The 21,881-nt window shown below is 52.0% G+C and overlaps 1 protein-coding gene and 1 pseudogene across 2 annotated transcripts in view; both read right to left on the bottom strand.

The window, feature by feature from the left end:
• HIP1 (huntingtin interacting protein 1) overlaps positions 1-21,881 on the bottom strand; it is a 177,858-nt gene that overhangs the window by 99,501 nt on the left and 56,476 nt on the right. The window lies entirely within an intron of this gene.
• LOC306649546 (hsc70-interacting protein-like) lies at positions 16,725-17,959 on the bottom strand (annotated as a pseudogene). Its single transcript has one exon. The product of its transcript is annotated as a hsc70-interacting protein-like (transcript).

Raw genomic sequence — 21,881 nt, 5'->3', positions numbered from 1 at the left:
AGAGGGCAAAGGGCTGCTGGCCAATGGGAGAAAGAGCGAATGAGCTTCTGGCACAGAAGAGTCATTAACCCAAGGACAGAGAGCCCCTGGGAGCAGAGGTGGGACACTGAGGCGCAGAAAGGTCAAATAATTGAGAAGGGCACACAGCTAACAGAGGATGCAATCTGGCTCCAGGGCCTGATTCAGCGCCACCTTTACGCTGCTTCTCACAGTATCCCAGGAGCCAGAGCCGTCTACAGAGCATGAGCACAGTGCCCCAAGGACACCGTGAACACAGGTGGGCGTGTGGACGTGCACATTTACAGGCAGGGGATTCACAGGCAGACACCGGAAACAAATGAAATGAAACGCTAATGGTGGTGATGAGGGGCGAGTTTTTAAAAACCGTTTGTGTACCTTTTCTAAATTTAACAATAAGAGTAACAGGGGAAAATGCTATTTAAAATAGTCACTGGACGGGGCAAGTGCCAAGACATTCTATAAAAATAGACTTTCTAGAAAAGGGTGCCTTGGCAACATACCCCGAGAATTTGAATAAACACAAAGTATCCCGCTGAATTCAGGAGTGATCGCAGGAAGAACAGGAGACTCAGAAGACCTGGGCTCAGGCCGCAGAGAGTGTTAACTGCTGATTCCTTACCTAAGCATGGGCTCCAAATTGACAAAACCGGCTTCACAAAGCTGTCACAGAGACTAGGAAGGCGGCGCCAATGAAAAGATTCTAAGAAGCAATCAAACCCTGTTAGTTCAATAGTATGAAGTTTGCCTTTTGCTTCTTCAACGACTGGCATAGACCCAGTTCAAAATTAAACAGTGCTTGTAAAATACACTGCCAATTCCTGACTAATCGGTCACTTTGATTTAAAAAACCAGACATGCCAAAATAGGGCATTTCCAAATCCAAAATCGGCTGCGGATTGTGGTGTTGAGCTTGATGACGGTGACGGCACCTCCATTCCTCCAGCATTTCCATTCAAAAGCCACCACTGGGCGCACCGCCTGAAGGATGGCTTCTCCCTGCCTACGGGGTCCCGTGGCTCCTAGATGCCATGGTCATGGTCAGGCTTGCCCACAGCCATCTGAAGCTCTCGGCTTCTGCCCATAATGGCTCATGACCCTTCTGGTACCAGACCAAGAGTCAGAGGTCAGAGTGATTTTCTAAAATGCTTGCCCTGCACCCACATCCCCACCCTTCCTGCCTCGGGGATGGGAGGCGGCTCCCTTCTCGTGAGCCTGGACTGCCCACCTTGCCGGCCATCATATGCTCAGGTCAGTCTCCAACCCAACCACTGCCACAGCTCCCAGCTCCACTCTTGGCCACTACAGTCATATGCAGTCAGAATGAGCTTTTTTTTTTGAAAGAAAAAAAATTGAGATAGAACAGACACCATTTTAATAGGTACACTTCAATTGGTTTCAGCTTTATAGAAATCACCCCTGCTTCCCAGGGGCTCGGGAGGCTGAGGCAGGAGGATCGCAAGTTCAAGGCCAGCCTCAGCAACTTAGAGAGGTCCTGAGCAACTCACTGAGATCCTGTCTCAAAGTAAAAAATAAAAAGGGCTGGGGACGCGGCTCAGGGTTAAGTGCTCCTTGGTTCAATCCCTGGTACCCCCTCCCACAAACACAAACACACACATGCAAGTCACCACTGCTATCTAATTTCAGAACATTTTAATCACCCTAAAAAGAACCCCCCACATGCCTGTTCACTCCCTATTCACCCTCTCTAAGCCCTGGCAACTGCTAATTTACCTTCGGCTTCCACGCATTCGCCTATTCCAGGTGTTTCATATAAACCGAAGCACATGGTATGCGGCCATTTGGGACTGGCTTCTTTCACTTAGCATAATAGTTTTGATGTTCGGCTATGTTGCAGTATGTAATAGTACATCATCCTTTTTTGGGGGGGTGGGGGGGTTACCAGGGATTGAACTCATGGGCACTGGCTGAGGCTGGCTTTGAACTCAAGATCCTCCAGCCTCAGCCTCCAGAGCCACTGAAATTACAGGCATGCACCACCACACCTGGCTCTACTATTATATGCCCAGCGTAACATGTGGTGTCTTGAGCATTTTTAAGCGTGTAGTTCAGTGGTATTTACACTCACATTGCTGTGCAACCTCCCTGCCATTCAAACCACCCTGTTCAACAGGAACCAGCCCAGGACAACCACTGGGGCTTTCTGTCTCTATGGCTCTGATTACTCTAAGCACCTCGTCTGAGTAGAACCAAGTCTCTTTGTGACTGGTTTCTTTCACTTAGCATATCGTCCTCAAGCCAGTCTGTGTTGCAGCCTGCGTCCACGTCTCCTCCTTTCCAAGGTGGCGTGGTGACCCTTGCAGGTGCGGCTGCATTCTGCTACATTCTATCAGCTGCTGATGACACTTGGGTCACGTCCACAGTTTATCTGTAGTGAACAACGCTGATGCTGAGTCTAGTGGACAAAGACCTCTTTGAAACCTTGCTTTTAATTTTTTGGCAAACATACCCAGCCATGGACGTGATGCACCACATAGGGTTTTAAGTCGCTGGGAGCCCCTGCACCGCGTTCCATGGCAGCTGTAGACTTTACCTGCCCACGAGTTCTGACTTCGCTCCACCCCAGCCACGTGTTTTTTGGGTTGTAGTCATCCTAGCGGGTGTGGTCAGAGCTCACTGGAGTTCTTTATAGCACTTGCTGAATGGCCAGTGATGGTGGACATCAGTTCATGTGTTTCTTGGCCATTTGTGTATCTTCTCTGAAGGATTATTATTATGTCTTTAACAATCCTTTGCCCATTTAAAAAATTTCTCTTTTTTTCTGTTATTAGATATATACACTTTAAAAAAATCTAGTTGTCAATGGATCTTTATTTTATTTATTTATATGCGGTGCTGAGAATTAAACCCAGTGCCTCACACATGCTCAGCAAGTGCTCTACCACTGAGCCACAACTCCAGGTCCTTTGCCCATTTTAAAAATTTGTCTATTGCTCTTTTTGTTATCTTTAGAAGCCTCACTAGGTGTGGTGACACACACCTCTAATCTCAGCTACTTGGGAGGCTAAGGCAGGAGGATCATGGGTTTAAGGCCAGTCTTCCTTAGGGACGCCCTGCCTCAAAATAAAAAGGAGTGCTCCATCTGTTCTGGGTATCACTCCTCTATCAGGTGACGTGGAAATGCTCTCTCCCATTCTGATGAGTCTTTGTGCATTTTTGATAGTGTCCTTTGAGCACACACATTTTAAATTTTGATGAAGCAGTTTATTTTTTCTCTGGTTGCTTATGCTTTTGACGTCACCTGTAAGTAGCCACCGCCCAATCCAAGTCATGCAGATTCACATCTGTTCCCTTTTAGGGGTTTTGCAGGTTTGCTCTTCCGCATTGGCCTCTGATCTACTTGGAGTTCATTTCTGCACAGGGGCATCCGTTGGTCTGAGCAGCTTGGTAGAAAAGACCTTTCTTCCCCTACGAACGGCCTTGGCACACTTGTTGAAAGCCAGCTGACTGAGCGCTGTGGATTTACCTCTGCACATTCGGTTCTACTCGGCTGATCTCTGTCTCTACCCGTGTGCCTGGTTACACCTTGACTTCTATAGCTTTGCAATAAGTTTGGAAGTTGGGAGGTCACCAACTTTGTCCTTCTCTTTCAAGATTACTTTGGCTGTTTGGGGTTCTTTGAATTCCCATCAACAATTTTAGTATTAGCTTGTATATTTCTACAAAAAGGTCACTGAAATTACACTAGGGAAATAGCGCCATCTCAACAACATTAGGTCTTGTGACCTGAGAACGGGCTGTCTTTCTACGTATTTGAGTCTCCTTGAAGTACTTCCAACGGTGCTTTGCAGTTTTCAACCTGCAGGTTTCCCACCATAGTTGTTTAAATTTATCCCTAGGCATTTTACCCTTTTTTATTTGTTTTCTTTAATTTCACTTTGGATTTTTTTTAGAGCTAGTGTATAGAAATGCGGTTAGTTTTTAATTATCGAGACAGAATTCTACAACCTCGCTTGACTCATTAATTAGCTGTAAAAGTTTGTTGTTGCACTCTTTGGAATTTTCTACATGGATAAAATAATGTCATCAAAAATAGGTGAGGTGGCCGATGCCTGTAATCCCAGCGGCTCGGGAGGCTGAGGCAGGGGGATCTCGAGTTCAAAGCCAGTCTCAGCAAAAGCGAGGCCCTAAGCAACTCAGTGAGATCCTGTATTAAGTAAAATACAAAACGAGGCTGGGGAGGTGACTCAGTGGTCAAGCACCCCTGAGCTCAATCCCCGGTGAGCCCCACAAAAAAATAAAAAATCACAAGATCTGGAGGTGCCGCTGAGAGGCAGCGCTCCCTGGTCCCACCCCCGTCCCACGCACACAGGGGGCGGCGGGGGTGGGAGCTCGCTTCTTCCCTGCCAGTGTGGGCACTCTTACTTCTTTTTCTTGCCTTGTTAGAACCCCTAGAACAACCCTGAATAGAAGTGGCAAGAGCTCCACCCTTGTTTTGTTCCTGACCTGAGGGGGAAACTTCCAGTCTTTTAAGAATGATGTTAACCCCGAGTTTTTGGCAGACACCCTCCATCTGCCTGAGGAGTGTCTCTTTTTTTATGGATAGTGCTGGGTATCAAACCCAAGGGCCTCTCCTTCAATTCAGAAGAGTAGTTTAACCACATATAGAGTTCCTTTTTTTTTTTTTTTAATTTTAATTTTCCCCCAGTCTGTGATTGAACCTGGGGTGCTCTACCACTGAGCTATATCCCCGGCCATTTTCCTTTTTTATTTTGAGACAATTTAAATGGCTGAGGCTGGCCTCAAACGTGTGGTCCTCCTGTCTCAGCCTCCAGAGTTGCTGGGATTACAGAGTGTGCCAGCATGGCTAACTCTTTTTGTCTTCTGATGGTATGATTATTACACATCTTGGTGAAGATCTCTGAATTTATCCTTCTTGGAGTTCACTGAGCGTTTTGATGTGCAGACTCATGTTTTCCACCAAATGTGACATGCTTTCCTTCCTTTCTCTTCACATGTCCTCTCTGCACTGTCTCTCTTCTTGCTGTGACATTTGCCACTTGCATACCTTGGGTGCAAACAGAGTCCTGCAGGTCTTTGACGCTCTCTCCATTGGTCCTCCTTCCTCAGCCTGGGGGGTCTCAGCTGAATCAGTTCACGGGTTGCTTCTGTCTACTCAAATGGTGGTTCGGTGCTCCAGTGAGTATTTTTTGGTTTTAGTTATTGTACTTCTCAATTCCGCAATTTTCCTCGTGGTTCCTTTTTATAATTTCTGTCTCATTGTTGATCGTTGCCCTTTGAGAATCTGTTCGCATGCTTCCAGTCATTCTTTAGGGAGGGTTTTCTTCAGTTCTGTGAATGTACTTTAAATAGCTCATTTAAGGTATTTGTCCAGCAATTCCAATGTGGGGGATTCCTGGGGGACAGCTGCTATTGACTGCCTTTCTCCCTATGGATTCTTTCTTGGCATGCCTGTTTTATGCGTTTTGTAGAAACTGGACATTTCAAGTGATATGACTGACAGCTCTGAAGTCTGCTCTGGCCCTCTGCAGGTTTGTGCCCTGCTCCTGTGGCAGTGATCTTCCTGGTAATTACACAAAGATTGTGTTCTGTCAGGTGGTCACTGAGGTCTTAACCGGCTATCTTATTTGTCAGCTGGGATGGACAGAGACATCCTTCCAGAACCAACGAACACCCCGCCTTCGCTGCGAAGCTCTGTGTGCATCTTGGGCACCTTCCCCGCTGGCCGGGCAGTTTTAGACCCTGCTCGCAGAGTCCCCGGGCTGCAGAGGGAGGGACCACGTCCTCCTCAGGGCTTTTCAGGATGGCAGGGAGCCGGCACACGCATGGCCTTCAGGGCTCCAGGAGCACACCCAGAGCTTTCCAAGGCCCCCACGGCGGACACCTCACTCCCCAACCTCCCCTTTGAAGCCTTTAGTCCATCGCTTGCCCACCATTATCCATCACCTCAGGCAGCTGTCCCCGAAGACAAGTCGACCAGTGACCCTGAGGGGTTGAGTAAGGGAAAAGACCCTTCAGGCGGGGTCTCTGAGGAGTCACCGGGTGGTGGAGTAGCACTGTCAGGCAAGACCTGCCTCTCCACCCCACCAGCTCTGCTCCGGGTGTGGACGCTGCTCCTGAACAGGCCTTGGAGCCTCTGGCCACTGCCCCCCGGCTTGGAAAGCGCTTCCCTCTGACCTGTGCTCAGCCCTTCTTGCCCGCCGTGGTCTCTGGTGGACTCCAAGAGGCTTGAGGCTTACAGCAGCCTCCTGACAGCCTCCCTCCCACCCAGCACCTCCGCCAGTTCCTCCTCTGCTTTCCTTTCTCACGGTGCTCAGTACAATCGGGACCTCATCGTGTGGGCACTGCTTAGTGTCCCGTTCCCTGGCTCCTACCTGCGTTGTGAGAGCAGGCTCGTCCTCACCCCCGTCTCACCCCGCTCCTAACGACGTCTGGAGTGATAACACTGGCGTACAGGTGCAGTGGCCCCTGGGATGGACGTCTACTCCACTGGCTTGGCCAAATGGACCACACTTCCCCGAATCCCCTTCCCGGGTAGTCCCGAGTTAGCATGAGACGCTTTGGGACTGGAAAGCAGCCGGGAGAGTGTTCGGAGCCTCTGAGGCCCAGGCAGTCGGGGCCGGGGAGCCAGCCGAGCCCCCCCACCACTGCTGATCACTGCAGGGCCTCCTGCTCTAGCTCCGCTTCTCCTGGGACAGGCGCAGGTGACAAAGGGCACCAGCAGACACCCTCTCCACCAAAGCAGAGGCAGGTCCCCTGCACCCTGTGGGCTGAGCTCAGACTCCACGCTCCAGCTTGCTCATGCTCCCCATTCCCCTCCTCTTCCCCACACCCCGCAAACCATGAGGTCCAGAAACACCAGCTTCACACCCACAGGGCGACCAGCTCCCACCACTGAGCAAGGTCCAAGATTTAAAAACGAACCCTTATTATTTATGTCCCTCTGTGATCTGCTTCTCCCGTCGAAACTGACACTCCCCACTCGCTGTTATACCTCATTCCCTGTCAGTTTACTTCCATCTGCTTTTATAATTTATTAATTATTTACATATTTGCTTTTATTATTACTTATTTATTGGTACCGGGGATTGAACCCAGGGACACTTTACCACTGAGCTACATCTCCAGTCCTTTCTATTTTTAGTTTTTATTTTGAAACTAAGTCTTGCTAAGTTGCTGAGGCTGGCCTTGGACTTGTGACCCTCCTGCCTCAGCCTCCCAAGCTGGTGGGATTACAGGTGGCTGAGTTAGCACCCAGGCCCCATCTGCTTTTTAAAAAGATTCTCTAAATTAAAAAGAGAAAAGGAATCCCTCCTCAACCGCACAACGGTGGGCGCCAGCAACAGACCCCTCCCTTCCCAGGCGGGCTTCCTGGAACACGGGTCTCTGCTGACCTATTTCACAGATCCGGCTCCTGCTGGGTCAACAGTAAGTCTCCACATGCAAAAATCCATAGAATTCTTCTTAAGACTCTTTTTTTTACCTTTATTTTATTTATTTATTTATCTGTGGTGCTGAGGATAGAACCCAGTATCTCACACGTGCCAGGAAAGCGCTCCACCCTGAGCCACAACTACAGCCCAAATCCATGGAATTCTTCATTTTTGTTGTCTCCCACCCCCACGCTGGTGTCTGCAGCCTCCAGGGCTCACGCCCACCCTGCGCCTCCTCCCTGCCCTCCTGGCCAGGCTGTCCTGTCTCCTTCCTTCCCTGGACCGTGCTTAGCACTGGGGTCCTGAGGTGGCTGTGGACTGTCCTCTCCCTCCAGTCCATGCCTTCGTGGACCCCACTCTCCAACCACCTGCGATCGTCTGACTGCCCGATCTGCTTAGCAGTGCCTCACAATGACCCCAGACTCAAGATGCCTGGAGTCCACCCTGGCTGTCCCTGCCAATGTGACGGCACTACCATGCTCTTGGCTGTGGCCACAGCCGGAATTCCAGAATAATCCCTGACTGCCCTCCTTTCACGTCCAGCCAATGCCACATCCCCGCAACTCCACTTCTCTGTCTGTCTCTGTGGCCACCGTCCGGTCCTCCTAACGGATCCCTGGCCCCGTCCACAGCCCTCCAGCCCACTCCGCACACTGAAGCCTCCTCCCTCTCCCCAGGGCTAGCACAGGCTCTGCATGAAGGGGGTTTACAGATGCGGCTGACTACATAAATACACAAGCATCCAAAGTTATTCATCTAAGCCAACATCCCCATTTTAGAGACATAAAAAAGAGGAAAACAGCAGCCAGCGGGTGAAAATACCCCTGTGCCCCAGGAGTCAAGGGCTTTCAAGTTTAAGGAGCAATTGATGGAACACACGTACATGCACGCATACACGCACGCACACACACGCTCCAAACACACCTGCTGTAACACTCAGGGACAGGAGCAAACGGTTCTGACCACGTCACAGCTTGGCTTTGCTAATGTGTCCACAGCCTGCTGCCCTGAGGGATCTGCTGCCAATCCATCCCCATTCTGCTGGTCAGGCAAGGGCGGGCACCATGGAGGGCATACTCAAGGACTTTGGGAGAAAGGCCAGAGGACCCAATGGCCTGCAAGAAGGGGGTCCGTCACTCACTGGCTCAGGCTGGATGAGAGGTCTGTGCCGTCAGCTGCGGTACCGCGAGGACTCAAGGCTGCTTCCCGTGGGGCCACTTGACCAAATGGGCTGGAACAGTCCCTGACCCCAAAAGGCATTCCTGCAGGGTTCCTGGGCAGGGACTGGTGTGAGCGAGAGTTCGGTCACTGTACACGCGAGAGGAGGGGTGGACCCTCAGGAAGAAAAGCCGCTCTTCGTCCAGTTGGGAGGGACGCACAGCCTGGGGACATGGTGTGCACGTTTCCATATGTGCACCTCAGGGAACCCAGGGCAGGAGGAAACAGCCAAAAATGAGTCCACGGGGCTGCTCCTCTGGAAGTGCCCCTGCAGAGGTGGGAGCCACAGGTCTCCATGAACCTCGGCTCCCCCCATCCTTACCTCCTGACACGGGAAAAAAGGAACACACGCTCCCCATTTGTCAAGGGGCTGCTCTGGTCACCAATGAACATGGGCACAGCCCTGGACGGTCACATATCACCATCCTCTCTATTCTCCAGGGAGGCCGAGCAGCCCGGTTGCCAGCCAGGGACGCCAATTTGAACAGAGGACTTCATTCTGGACTCCAAGTCCTCAGCTCTAAGTCAGGGTCAGGGACGCCCCAACCAGCTCACGCTGACCAAGTGCAGAGAGGCGCTGTGGGTGGGGCAGGTGGCGCTCTGCACCCGGGGACTCATCCCTACTGCTCAGCTCTGGGACAGCGTGGCCAGTGGGCCTTCTCTATGTTTCACGAGGAAACTGAGGCACCGGGACCCCCCAGCTACGTGCTACGAAGTCACTCCCCCAAGCACCACGTGACACTGCTGTCCTGTGACTCGGGGTGCACGGGATGGAGTGACCACAAGCTCCCTAATCCCTTGAGCAGGCCTGGTCTCTGGGTGGGCTGGGAACAGAGACGCACAGATGGGGCCCTGAACTGGGCCTGGAGGCAGTGCCCGGGCTGACCCGTCCTGCGCTTTTGGTCGGCACTGGCCAGCTCAGCTTCCTCAGCCCACCGCCCCAGCGGCCTCCCACCTTCCCCACCTGCAGGTGCCATTTCCCCAGGAGTGTCCAGCACCGTCCACTCCTATTCTCTGCCTAGGCTAGCCACCCTGTCCCGCTGCCCACGCTGCCTAGGTCGCCACAGCTCACTGCCAAGTACAGAGACCTCTTCTCAGGCTCAGGAGCGCCCCACCTGGGCTGGGCTATAGCTCAACAGGGAGCAAGCACTGGCCTAGCACGCTTGAGCCCAGTACTGCCAAAAAGAAAAAATTCCTCCCCAGTTCCTCTTCTGTCTCAATCAGCCTCCTCTGCACCCCTCCCTTCCAGTGCCTCTCTGGGTCCTCTGACCCGCCCCCCCCCCCCATGTGGCGGTCCCTGGGAACCTGCTCTGGGCCCTGCCTGCGGGCCCCTCCCAGATCCTGATTCCCACCTGCCTTGGCCTTGCTCCAACCTCTACTTCTTCTTCTTTTCCTTTCAATTAAAATGCAAAACTGCAACCTGACCCCAGGTACCCATCCCACAACAGGGTCACACCTTCACCTGCCTCACAAAGCAGAGCTGAGCGCCTGTGGATCTTCCCAGCCCCACTCTGATCCTCACTCCCCAAATGTGGCCGTGACCCTGCATTCGGGTTTATTGTCCTGCATGTTTTTACACTGATGCAAATGAGTCTCCAAACCTGTCTGCAGCGTGGCTTCCTGTCTCCACCCCGCCTATCAGGTGAGTGACAGAGGCATGTCTCTGTGCTGGCTCCACCTGCCTCACGTCCCAGGCAGAACCTCAACCCCAGGGATGTTTCCTGAGCTCCACATTTAGGGTTTCGGAGTCACAGGGGCTGGGGAAGCACAGACTGCCAATGAGTATCCCCCATGCCAGTGAACTTGGCCATTCTCTGTATGTGGACACTTAGGCTATTTTCCACCTTTGATAACTGCAGGCGGAATATGGTGCTTCTGTGAATAATCCTGTTTACACGTCCCGCTGTACATGGGTACATGGGTCTAGGAGTAGATCTGCTGCACCTCGGTTCTGTACCTTTGAAGCCACCTCCAGATTGATCCCCAGGATTGATCCTAGAGGCCGGGGCCCCGGGGGCCCTCTTCCTCACAGCTTCGTTCAGCTATAGTTTCATTTTGCCAACAGAACAGCGTGAGCTGGTGTGAGCTGGTGTGAGGTGGGGTTTCACAGGCTGCTGGGTCATCTGTTCCTCTTCGTAAAAGGCCTGTTCACACCTCCTTCGGCTTCGCCCCCGGTCGCCTGCTCCCTCCTGTGGACTTGAACTGGTTCCTCGTTTCTCAGCACCGATCCTTGGTCCATTTTCTGCAACACCTGTCGCTTTACAAGGGCATCTTTCGTTGACAGCGCTGACAGTCTCACCCAAGGTTTCCTTGTCCTTGTGCCCTGGTGTCTTAATGTTGTCCCCAACCCGAAGGCTGTCAAGATACGCTCATATTTTCTTCTAAAAGTTTAAAAGACCTGGTTTTCACAGTGAGGTCTTTGACAGGCTTGGGAATTATCTGAAGCGGGGCCTGAGACAATGACACCCTCCTCCTCTGACTTTTCCCTGGGCTGGACCAGTTGCTCCTGCATCGTTCATGGAAGAATCTGTCGGAGTTCGGGTTCCTGCGGAAGCGGACTCGGAGACAAGCACTCGAGAGCAAGGAGCTGACGTGTGGGGACCCAGGAAATCCTGGGGGACCAGGAAGGCGAGACAGGACGTTCTTTACCACCCAACGAGCATTTCTTTCCATCAAAAGGGACACTCTTCTTACCTAGTGCTCAGAGAGCGCAGGCAGCAACGTGGTGGTCGGGCTGCTGGCCCACACTGGAGCAGTGACCAAGGTCTCTGGTGGCCCTGACTTTCTGCCAGGAGTCACCTTCCCAGGAGCAGCAGCCCACCCTAGCTACTGCCCCTGGGCCCCTTCCCCCAGGGCCATCCTCTCTGGCTCTTCTGCACTGACCACGATGGTCCCTGGCCCGTCTCTCTGCCCTCACCGCTTCTGTAGCCTCCTGAAAAGCTGTTGTTCTAGAACACAAGGCTGACTAGCTGGGCTCAGTGCACCTTTAAAACCTACGGCAGGGCCTGCCTTCCCCTCTTCCCCCCGGGTCCCCAGTCCTCTCACTCCGTGCGGAATCCGGCTCTCCTTCCTGTCTCGGGGCCCTTGCACGGGGTGTCTGCATCCTGAGTCCTCTCTCGTGCTCCAGGGTGCCCCCTTTGCAGGCCTATCTTCCCAATCAGAAAGAGTCCCTGTGTCCCTCAAGGCTCCTCAGCACCCCCTACACACCCTGGCCAGATCACTCCTCTAGTCAATTGTGAGAAGTCTCTCTTCCGACATGGTGGGCAAGCACAGGTCTCCTGCCTCCTCCGGGACCCACCATGGCACCTGCCCACGTCACCAGTGCCCTGGTACATGCCACTGTCCAGAAGGGGAAACCAGCCCTGGAGCCACGGAGCTGGCAGTGGCGGGAAAGGACAGGCCCAGCCCCACACGCACAGCCCAGGCAGAGCTGGCCCCGCCACGTGGAGCACGGGCTCCTGAGGGAAGCGGGGGGCTGCATGTCGGGGGGTGGGTGCAGGGGCTGGACAGTGGCCAAGGGCAGCCCAGATGACAGGAAGCTGCATTTAGGAGAGATCTGCTTGTGGCGGCCCGTCCGGATGAGGGCACCCGGGACACAAAGCCCCACCTGTCAGTCCTCCACACAGACCCTGCACCCCGCTGTCCTGGGCCTGGCCCTGCGCCCGCTGCCAACAGCTGCCTGCCCCTCCCTCCCGCCCTCAGTGGCCTTAGGTCCGCTCCCCAGGACAGCTGCACCAAACCAACAGGTGGGCAGGGGTTCGCCATGACCCCCGGCTCCAGCTCTCAACCGTGACCTTCAGATCAAGGAGTCTCCCTGGGAGTGGCAGCGGAGTGGCCCGGAGGCCTAGCACGTCCCTAACTTGGAAGACAAGCGGAGGAACTGAGCCGTCCGCTGCCCAGCTGCCCAGGGCTTTCTTCAAGTCTCCTTTTGTCCTCTCCCAGGTCCTGGCTCGGCTCCACGCAGGCATGCTCGGGCGGCCCTCCCTGCGAGACAGGAAAGCCAGCGCAGGCGGACCTGAGCTTCCGACGCCTCATCGCAGGGGCGACACCAACCCAACCAGAGCGCTGCTCACACGCGGGGACGCCACCCGCGAAACCCACACGCCTGCCGAAACGCACGTGCGTGTGGATGCGAGTGCAGACTGCCCACGGAGGGCTGCTCCTCACGGCCGTGAGCACAGAGGAGGCCCGGGCACCCGGGAACGCCAGGCCTGGCTGTGGGGGGAAGGTCTCCTGGGGGTCCTGCAGGGCCGGGAGGGCGCCGTCCGCCAAGCACGCAGGCAGAGACCTGCGCCCCGGCCCAGGCTGGAGCCCGAGGATGCCGCCTGACCTGGACTGTGCGCCCGCCAGGGCCCGCTCCGTCCTCGATCCCTGGTGCACAGCGGTAGGCGCCTGCAACTCCCGGTGTGCTCGGCACGTCGCCCCCACTTGGCCAGCAAAACCCGCCTCGCTAAGGGGCAGGGAGGCGAAGGTGCCGGGGCCCAGCCCACCAGGCCTCCCTCTGCCCAGGGAGTCTGGGCCCCTGTCCCAGCCGAGCCAGGTGGCGCAACTGGGTGGCAGCAGGGACAGGGCACACTGCTGGGGATTGAACCCAGGGCCTTGTGCGTGCAAGGCAAGCACTCTACCAACTGAGCTATCTCCCCAGCTCCCTCTTTCCATCTTTATTTTTACCATTAAATAAGACCTTTCCAAAAAAAAAAAGATGGTTAGACCCTATTCCAGAGAAGAGTTTTTTAAGATACTTTTTTAGTTGTCAGTGGACCCTTTACGTGGTGCCGAGAATCGAACCCAGGGCCTCACACGTGCTAGGCGATGCGCTCCGCCACCCCACCACAGCCCAGATCCAGATGCGCGTTTCAAGCTCGTTTCCCCAAAAGCTGGAGTTTCACCATTCAAACACTTCACAGGACAGTCGCCAGCGGCCGTTAGGACGGGCATCCTGCCTACCACGTGCCAGGTGCACCCACAGCGACCCACCCCTACCCCTGCAGGGTCAGGGCACTACTGCACTCACATGGTGACAGACGCCTTCATGGGTAAGAGGGTTCTGTGAGTTTCAAGCCATTTTCCTAGGAGAGAGTCTGAAGTCGAAGCACTGGTCAGGGTTCCGAGACGGGCCAAGCAGCTTTCCAGACTCACTCCTGCCTGTGCTGTTACTACCTGAAGAGCCCATTTGGTACGCCTTGATATTTGATTTTTAAATGTGACCTCATATTAATTTGTATTTTTTATTTGTTAAGTTTTCTTGTAATTATGAATTTTTCTCTTTTGTGAGTTTGTATCTTTCTCAGGTTTTTAAGTTCTTTGTATACTAAAATTTTTATCACTTTTTAAAACACATTACTTCTTAATAGCTGATTTTACCCATTTACTAATTTTAACTTATTTAATCAAATCATCAAAATAATACAGGAATGTAGTTTTAAAACCAAGTAGTGACATTATCAAGAAAGTGAAAACCTACAGAATGGGGAAAATATTTGCAAATCATACTCCGATGAGTCTAATACCCGAAATATATAAAGAACTCTAACAAATCAACAACAAGGAAAACAATTCAATTTAAAAATATGTAAAGTCTTAAATAGACATTCTTCTGAACAAGATAAAGCCATGAGCATATGAAAAGACGCTCAATATCATGGGCCTCCAGGGAAACGCAAATCAAAACCACAAACGAGACACTGCTTCACACCCACAGCGATGGCTCCCATTTTAAAAAACCAGAAGATAACAGGTGTTGACAAGGGTGTAGAGAAACTGGAACCCTTGCACACAGCTGGTGAGAATGTACAATGGTGGAGCCACAAGAGAAAACAGTTGGGTAATTCCTCAGAGAGTCAGACCAAGAATTACCACCAAGACCCCACAATTCCACTGCTAAGTGCATGCCCAAAGAACTGAGACTAGTTATCCAAATTGATATTTGTACAGGAATGTTCATGGTAAACACTGTTCACAGTAGCCACGGAGCAGAAATGACCCAACGCCCACTGACTGATAATGAATGAGCAAAGGTGGTATTGTCCCTGCAATGAAATGGAATATTATTCAGTCATGAAAAATGGTAGAGTTCAGATATATGCTACGATGTGGACAAACCCTGAAGACATCATGCCAGGGAAAGAATCACAACAAAGTTACTATTGTGTAACAGTTATGTAAAACTTCCAGAGTGGGCAAATCCATAGAGACAGACAGATAGCCGGTCCAGCGGCTGCCAGAGAGTAGGCAGAGGGGAAGACAGAGTGGGGGGTGACTGCTTAGTGGGTATGTGGCTTCCTTTGGGTGGATTAAAATGTCTTAGAGCCAGAGAGAGTGAAGAGGCACAGCACTGGGAATGTATTCCACGCCACTGACTTGTACCCTTTAGAAGGGTCAAGGATTAATTCTATGGTGTACAAATTTACCTCCACTAAAAAAGAAGTTGAGTGGCGAGGACGGCTCTGACGAGCAACCTGGAGCCTCACCCGCTCCCCGGCCCGGCCCCCAGGGCTCTCTTGCAACATACTCCACGTTCCCAGCGAACAGCCTTCCTCTGCTGTTTCCTCACTGCCTTTAAACGTCGCTGACCTCCGATGGGGACAGCTAAGACGTGGCTCTGAGCTCTCCTCCGCCTCCTTCCCATCTTCTCACGGTGACAGAGATCCTGGTGAATGGCCATGCTGGGCAATGACTGTGGAAGGCGGGAGGACATCCTGCGGCGGGTCCACTTTTGTTCCCTGGCGTCAGGGGCCCCTTTGTTATTCCGCTGCACAATGTCCTTTGTGCGGCTCCCTCTTTCCCAAGCCCTCATTGTGCAAGATGTCCTGTGGGGTGCCCTGGCCTGCTCCCGCTCCCGGCCTCCTCTTCCTCGGCCCGCTGGAGTGCTGGGCGTCCGCCTCTGCGGCCCGCGCTCTGCTCCCCTGCCCACACTCGCTCATGGCTGGCTGGCAGGAAACCACAGATGCCAGAGGCACGCGGTACCCAGGGCCGCAGTCTGCACGCGTCCCCAGATCTCGTATTGGAAACTTCGGCCCCCAGTGGGAGTGGCGTGTGGTGATGGGCCCTGGGGAGGGGGCCGAGTCATGAGGGGTCTGCCCTCGTGAATGGTTCCACCCAGTGCTGCAATTTAAGGATTAACGGACGTCCAGGCTGAGCACGTTCTCTTGGGGGTACCTGCTCCGTCTGGCCATGATGCAATTTGCCATGGCAGGATCTGGCAGGAAGCCCCTCAGCAGAAGCCTAGCAGAGGTAGGTCCCATGCTCCTGGACTATGCAGCCTCCAGACTTATGTGCCAAAATAAACCTTTCGTCTTTTTAAATGGCCCAGTCTCAGCTATTCTGTCATAGCAATGGAAAATGCATTAAGGCACCTGGCACTCAATGTTACTCTTTTTTTTTCCCCCCCATGGTGGAAATAATATGAAACATTTATTTGAAATATTGAACAACAACAGAGCTAAGTAATCCAACTCTACTGCGGCATAACAAAAAAAGCATCCCTCAACACAGTTTAAGATTTAAATGCAACCTGCATAAAGGTGCATGTCATATAAAATAGTAAGACTGCTGCTGCCTTACCAAATACTTCCAGTCCCTACCCAGGTTTAGAGTGAAATACTGGTGGTCCAAATAGTTTTATTGAAATAAATCACTTAAAAATATTTTAAAAGAAATCAAAACGCCTCAGTAACCATATATTCAACTGAAATTTTATCTATGTAAATGAGATTTATTTACTTCCCACTAGTAAGTATTTCACTCACACTAGGGCTATGTATTTTCCATACTTAGTATCTGCCTTGCCCAATATCAAAGAAAAAATTCTAAAATGATTAGTAAAGAAAAATGTAGGAATAACACCCCCCTTTGTTTTAAATATTTTTAAGGTTTAAAAGTGTTTAAAGTTTGTAATTCCTAGTAGGAAAACATTATCTGAATGAATACCCTAATGGCAAACCATGTAAAATGCTTCAATTGCATTTGCTGCAGAGGGGTAAGGATTATCTTCAAAGCACCCCAGCTCTCCTGATGAGGTCAGAGGTACACTGGTTTGTATTATTGCGACATCCATTAAATGATCTAGGTTGCTTTTCCTTCAGCAAGGGTTTTGTCAGGTGGGCATTATGCTTGACCTCCAAATTTGGCTGACAATTTACTGATAAGATTCATACCTTCAGGTTGCTTTGATATTTTGACATATTGCTGGGTTCTGGGCCACATCCTGGAAAGCCACCATACTTCTGGATCCTGCATGGCTGCAAGAACCTCTGGATCACTAAGAATTTCATTGAGCCCAGGCATCCCTGCCATTCCAGGCATGCCCCCTCCCATTCCAGGCATTCCTCCAGGAAATTACCAGGCATTCCCCCAGGAAAGCCACCTGGAAAAGAACCAAACTGAGCTCCTGCTTGTCGTCTGGCTTCTTCCTCCCTCTGGGCTCTCTCGTGCTCTTCTCGAGCCTTCTTAACCCTTTCTATTCTTTCTTTGATCTCTCGCTCTTCTCGTTTTCGCTCATATTTTCTCCGATGTCAGCAATTTTCTGGGCCCTTGGTTGAACTTCTTCCAGCATTGCACTAGCATCATCATCACAATCCAGTTTACAGGCAAGGGCAAGATCATGCGCTGCTTCTTCCCAGTGGCCCAGAAGTCTGTGTGCTTTCCCTCGCCACTTATAAGGCTGAGCTGAATCAGGATTTATTTCAATGGCTCTGTCACAGTCTCGAATGGCAGCATTTGGCTTCTGTAACTTGATAAAGACACTGGCTCTCTTGGCATACAGAATGGCCAAGCGGGGATTTAGCTTGATGGCATCTGGGAACAAGTCAATGGCTTTCTGTAGCTCACATCATTCAGGGCTTCAGTGGCAGCCCCTTTCTTTGCATTTGCCTGATCCATCATCTGCCGGTTATCTTTGCATTTTCATCCCCCATTTCTTGGGGGGCATCAGTGTCTGGTTCGATGACACCTTCATCGTCAATTTCCAGATCACTCTCCTCACTTGATGGCTCATCTCTCTTGATGTTTCCCTCCGTCTTCTTGCTATCTGTTTTTCCTTCCTTGATATTTTCTTCGATTTTAGGTTTTACGGGTAGCAGGTGGTACCTTAACCCCCATGCTCTCCACCCGCTCCTCAGGAAGCGCATCTCCTCGGTGTGCAGGACGCTCGGATCCTGCTTACACATTTTGCACGAAGGGCCCGGAGCTCGCTCACTTTGCGGGGGTCCATGGTGGCGGAGAGGCAGGCGGAGGCGGCTGCGCCCGTTCCCAGGCCCGGGCGCTGGCTCAGCGTGACCGCGCAGAAGGGGGCGGATGCCGCGAGGCCGAACAGACTCTCAATGTTACTCTTGATAACTTCAGAACCATTCAATTCTTGTCCCTTCTCTGACATTTGTTCTTTCCTCTCTGGAAGTTTGTGGAAATCTCTCTATTATCCCTGGTATTTGAAAATGCCACACCGCTGTGCCTGGGTATGTCTTTTATCACTTATCATGCTGGGCATTTGTGGTCTGCAGATGTGTCTCCTGGGAGACTTCGTACATATAATTCTACTTTTGTGTACCTCTGTTCTCCTTGGATGGAGTTTCTTCTGAGTTTGCACGTCTTGTTTCTTGGAGTGTCTTCCTGATTGCTTATTGCAGTTCTTTTGTTCACAGATCCTTGACTTCCCCTGATGTGTCCGCCGACCCCTGCTAGCTGTTTTATTAACCAGGCGGCTCGTTAAAGTTAATTGGAAATTCGTGAGCATGGGGGAGCTCAGCCACTGGCAAATTCTGAGTGAGGGCGAGTGGGGCAGAGCCAGTCCTCCGCTGGGGCCTCCCTAAATGCCAGGCTGCGTTTGGGGTTTTCTGGCACCTGGGTTTCTCAGAGAAGCTTCTGTTGGAACTGCCTGCCTGGGAGGTGAGTGCTGGGTGACCTGAATGTTGGTTCATCTGGAGGGGAGGGAAGGTTCCAGACTTCCAGTGATCCCCTGTTTGGACGCCTGCTGTATGCAGCCCTCTGCCAGAGGGGGTGTCTGTGTCAGCAGCTCCTGGCGGGTCAGTTCTCCATCCTGTCCTCGGCTGCAGGGTACACACCTGGAACTCAGCAGGGGCCGCGGTTTCACCTGCACCTAAGCCCCAGCAGGAACCCCCTAGCTCGCCCCTCCAGGCAACTGCTCTTCTGCCTTCTTCTCTTCTTTCCAAAGTGTGGCGTCTCACTGGACAGCGACTGCCCTTCGTCCTGTAGGTGTTTTCTTCCTTCTGGGGGTTGAACCCAGGGTGCCCTACCACCAAGCTACTCCCCAGCCTATTTTATCTTCTGAGACAAGGTCTCCCTACGTCGCCTAGGTTGGCCTTGAACTTGTGATCCTCCTGCCTCAGTCTCCTGAGTGCCTGGGATTACAGGCGTGTCACTGAGACCAGCTCCTTGTGGGTCTTTATCATTCATATTTCTTTTCTATTATGTATCTGGCAAATCTTGGAAAATGAAGGGGAGGAGCCGAGCTGATACCCGAACTGAAGTCCTGCCTTGTGCTTTGACAGAGGAAGCCTGATAGAAACTGAATTCTGTCCCCTCCAAAAAGATATGCTGAAGCCCCAACGCCCGGTTCCTCAGAAGGTGACCTTCTTTCCAAGCAGGTCATTCAGATGTCAGAAGAGAAGAGCTCACACTGGAGGAGGTGGGCCCAGAATCCAACATGGCGGGGACACAGACTCGTGGGGGACAGAGACGTGGAGTGCAGGGACACACCTGCCAGCCCAGTCACCCGGAGGCTGCCAGCAAACACCAGCAGCTGGAGGTGGCAGGAAGAATCGTCCCCTGCACAGGTCAGGTGCCGTGGCGCATGCCTGTCATCCCAGCGGCTTGGGAGGCTGGGGTAGGAGGATCGAGAGCTCAAAGTCAGCCTCAGCAACTTAATGAGGCTCTAAGCAACTCAGCGAGACCCTGTCTCTAAATAAAATATAAAAAGGGCTGGGGGTATGGCTCAGGGGTTGAGTGCCCCTGGGTTCAATCCCCGGTACCAAATTTAAAAAAAAAAAAAATTTTCCTCTGAAGGTTTCTGAGGGAGCCTGGCTCTGTTGACAGCTTGACTTTGGCCTTCTGGCCTCCAAAAGTGTGACATAATAGATCTCGGTTATTTTGAGCCACTCGGTTTGTGGTACTTGGTTCTGAGAACCAGGGAACTAACTTAGACCCCTTACCTTTTTGCAATCATGACGCAGTTTTTCCCGTAACTGTGATATTTTGATTGCTTTGAAACTCAGAGGTCCTCCTTGACCCCAAGAGCGTCCTTCTACTTTTCTTTTTTTGCAATTTTCTTTTACTACCTTTTTTTTAATGGTTTGATTCCAAAATTTAACTTTCGAATCTATCTAGAATCTATCCAGGCATGCAGCCCCTGGAGAGAATCTAAAGCACTTCCTTCTCACCAACAGTCAGCCCAATTACCTTGCCTCCGTTATCAGATGACCTTGCATTCCTCCCGCCTTGCGGACTCATCTTTATCAGACAACTGACTCACAAGTGTGAAAAGGTAAGTTTCTGGGCTATTTATTCTATTGCCGGATCTGTTTATTTTTAAGCCATTAATGGGGTCACCGTTTAAATCATTAAAAATGTGTTTGGATCTTTAGTGGGGCAAGTTTCTTCTCGCCACCATCTTCTTCAGATTTTTAAAATCAGTCTCACGCTTCCAGACAGATTTTAGAACTTAAGTTCTAAAAGAGATCCTCTGGGTTTTGCTTCCGAAAGAAGAGCTGACATCTTTCCACACTCCAGCTCCCATTCGGAAATGAAGGAAGCCTCCCACTGACTAAGTTGCTGGCTGGCATGTCACCTCTGCCACCAGACCCAGTCTACCCACGGGGCCCACCCAGTCACTCCTCAGCCCCAGCCTGGCTTCCCATTTACAGAGCTCACGGCTGCAAAGGATGGGGAAAAGCAGGGGCTGCCGGAAGCCAGACCCCGAGCACTTCTCTGGCATGTCTCCCGGGAGCAGGCGCCCGTGTGGTCACCGGCACCAGGGACGGAGGCACAGAGGTCAGTACTCAAGCCCACGTCCCAGGGGTGGAACTGGGTTTCAAGCCCAGGCCGTTTCACGCTGGAGCTGCGACCTTACCTACAAATCACTGTCTTTACCATTCGCCTGTCAACAGGGAGGCGGGAGCGTGTCCCAGCTGACGTAAAGGTATCCCCAGACCTGGTTAAGTGGGAAAGATGCTGAGCCATGACTGAACCCGCGGGGTGGGGAGGAGCGTTCCCGCACACGCTATGTGCTTGCACGTGACATGGAAGCTGAATGGACGCGCGAGAGCAGCTGGGTGGTTTTCTATCTCAGTCCAGCAGAAGTAGGAGACAGGGATGGCGGGAGTCCATTTCTTTCTTGTTTTGTTTTGGTTTTGGTCTTTGGTACGGGTGATTGAACCCGGAGAAACTGGACCACTGAGCCACATCCCCAGTCCTTTTCAAAGATTTTTTTTTTGGGGGGGGGTGCTGGGGATTGAACCCAGGGCCTTGTGCTTGCAAGGCAAGCACTCTACCAACTGAGCTATCTCCCCAGCCCCACGAAGGTTTTTTTTTTTTTTTTTTTTTTTAAAACAGTGTCTTGCTAAGTTGCCGAGGCTGGCCTTGAACTTGAAATCCTCCTGCCTCGGTCTCCTAAATTGCTGGGGTTACATGTGTGTGCCACTGTACCTGATTTTTCTTTTCTTTCTTTCTTTCTTTTTTTTTTTAAGAGTCCATGACTGTTCTGAAAAATTAAATCCAAGGTCAGGCTGTGGCTCAGTGTCAGAGTTCATGCCTGGCATAGGGAGGCCCGACGTCCATCCCCCGCACTGTATGATTACATACATACATTTACATTTAAATTTTAAATTTAAAATAAAATACACAGCCAATGCTCAGTAGCTGTGATGGAGCATGTGCGCGGAGGTCATGCGCCCTGGCCGGCTGGGTTCCGCTTTCCTCCCTGCCTCCGAGATGGCCGATGCGCTTGGGCAAACACGGCACTGGTTCCTACACGCCTCCCTCCCGAGCATGCTGATTCCGTCCACTGACCGTGCCCATTACGCCTGGGCTCTCCCTGCCCACTCCTGGGTTTTCCCGGGATGGCGCGGGCCCTGGGCTGGTTCTGGACAGGAGCCAGGGCAGGACAGGGAGGCCAGTGGGGGCAATGGGACCGTGGGGAGGGCCACCGCGAGTTCTCCATGTAAAGGCATGAAGTTCCAGCCTTTCAACAACCGACGTGGGCCAAAGGAAACAAGCCCA

This window comes from Sciurus vulgaris, assembly GCF_902686455.1.
Source record: "Sciurus vulgaris genome assembly, chromosome: 18".
NCBI classification, from domain to species: Eukaryota; Metazoa; Chordata; class Mammalia; order Rodentia; family Sciuridae; genus Sciurus; species Sciurus vulgaris.
The sequence above is the reverse complement of the archived record's forward strand: the minus strand, read 5'-3'. Positions and strand labels throughout refer to the sequence as shown.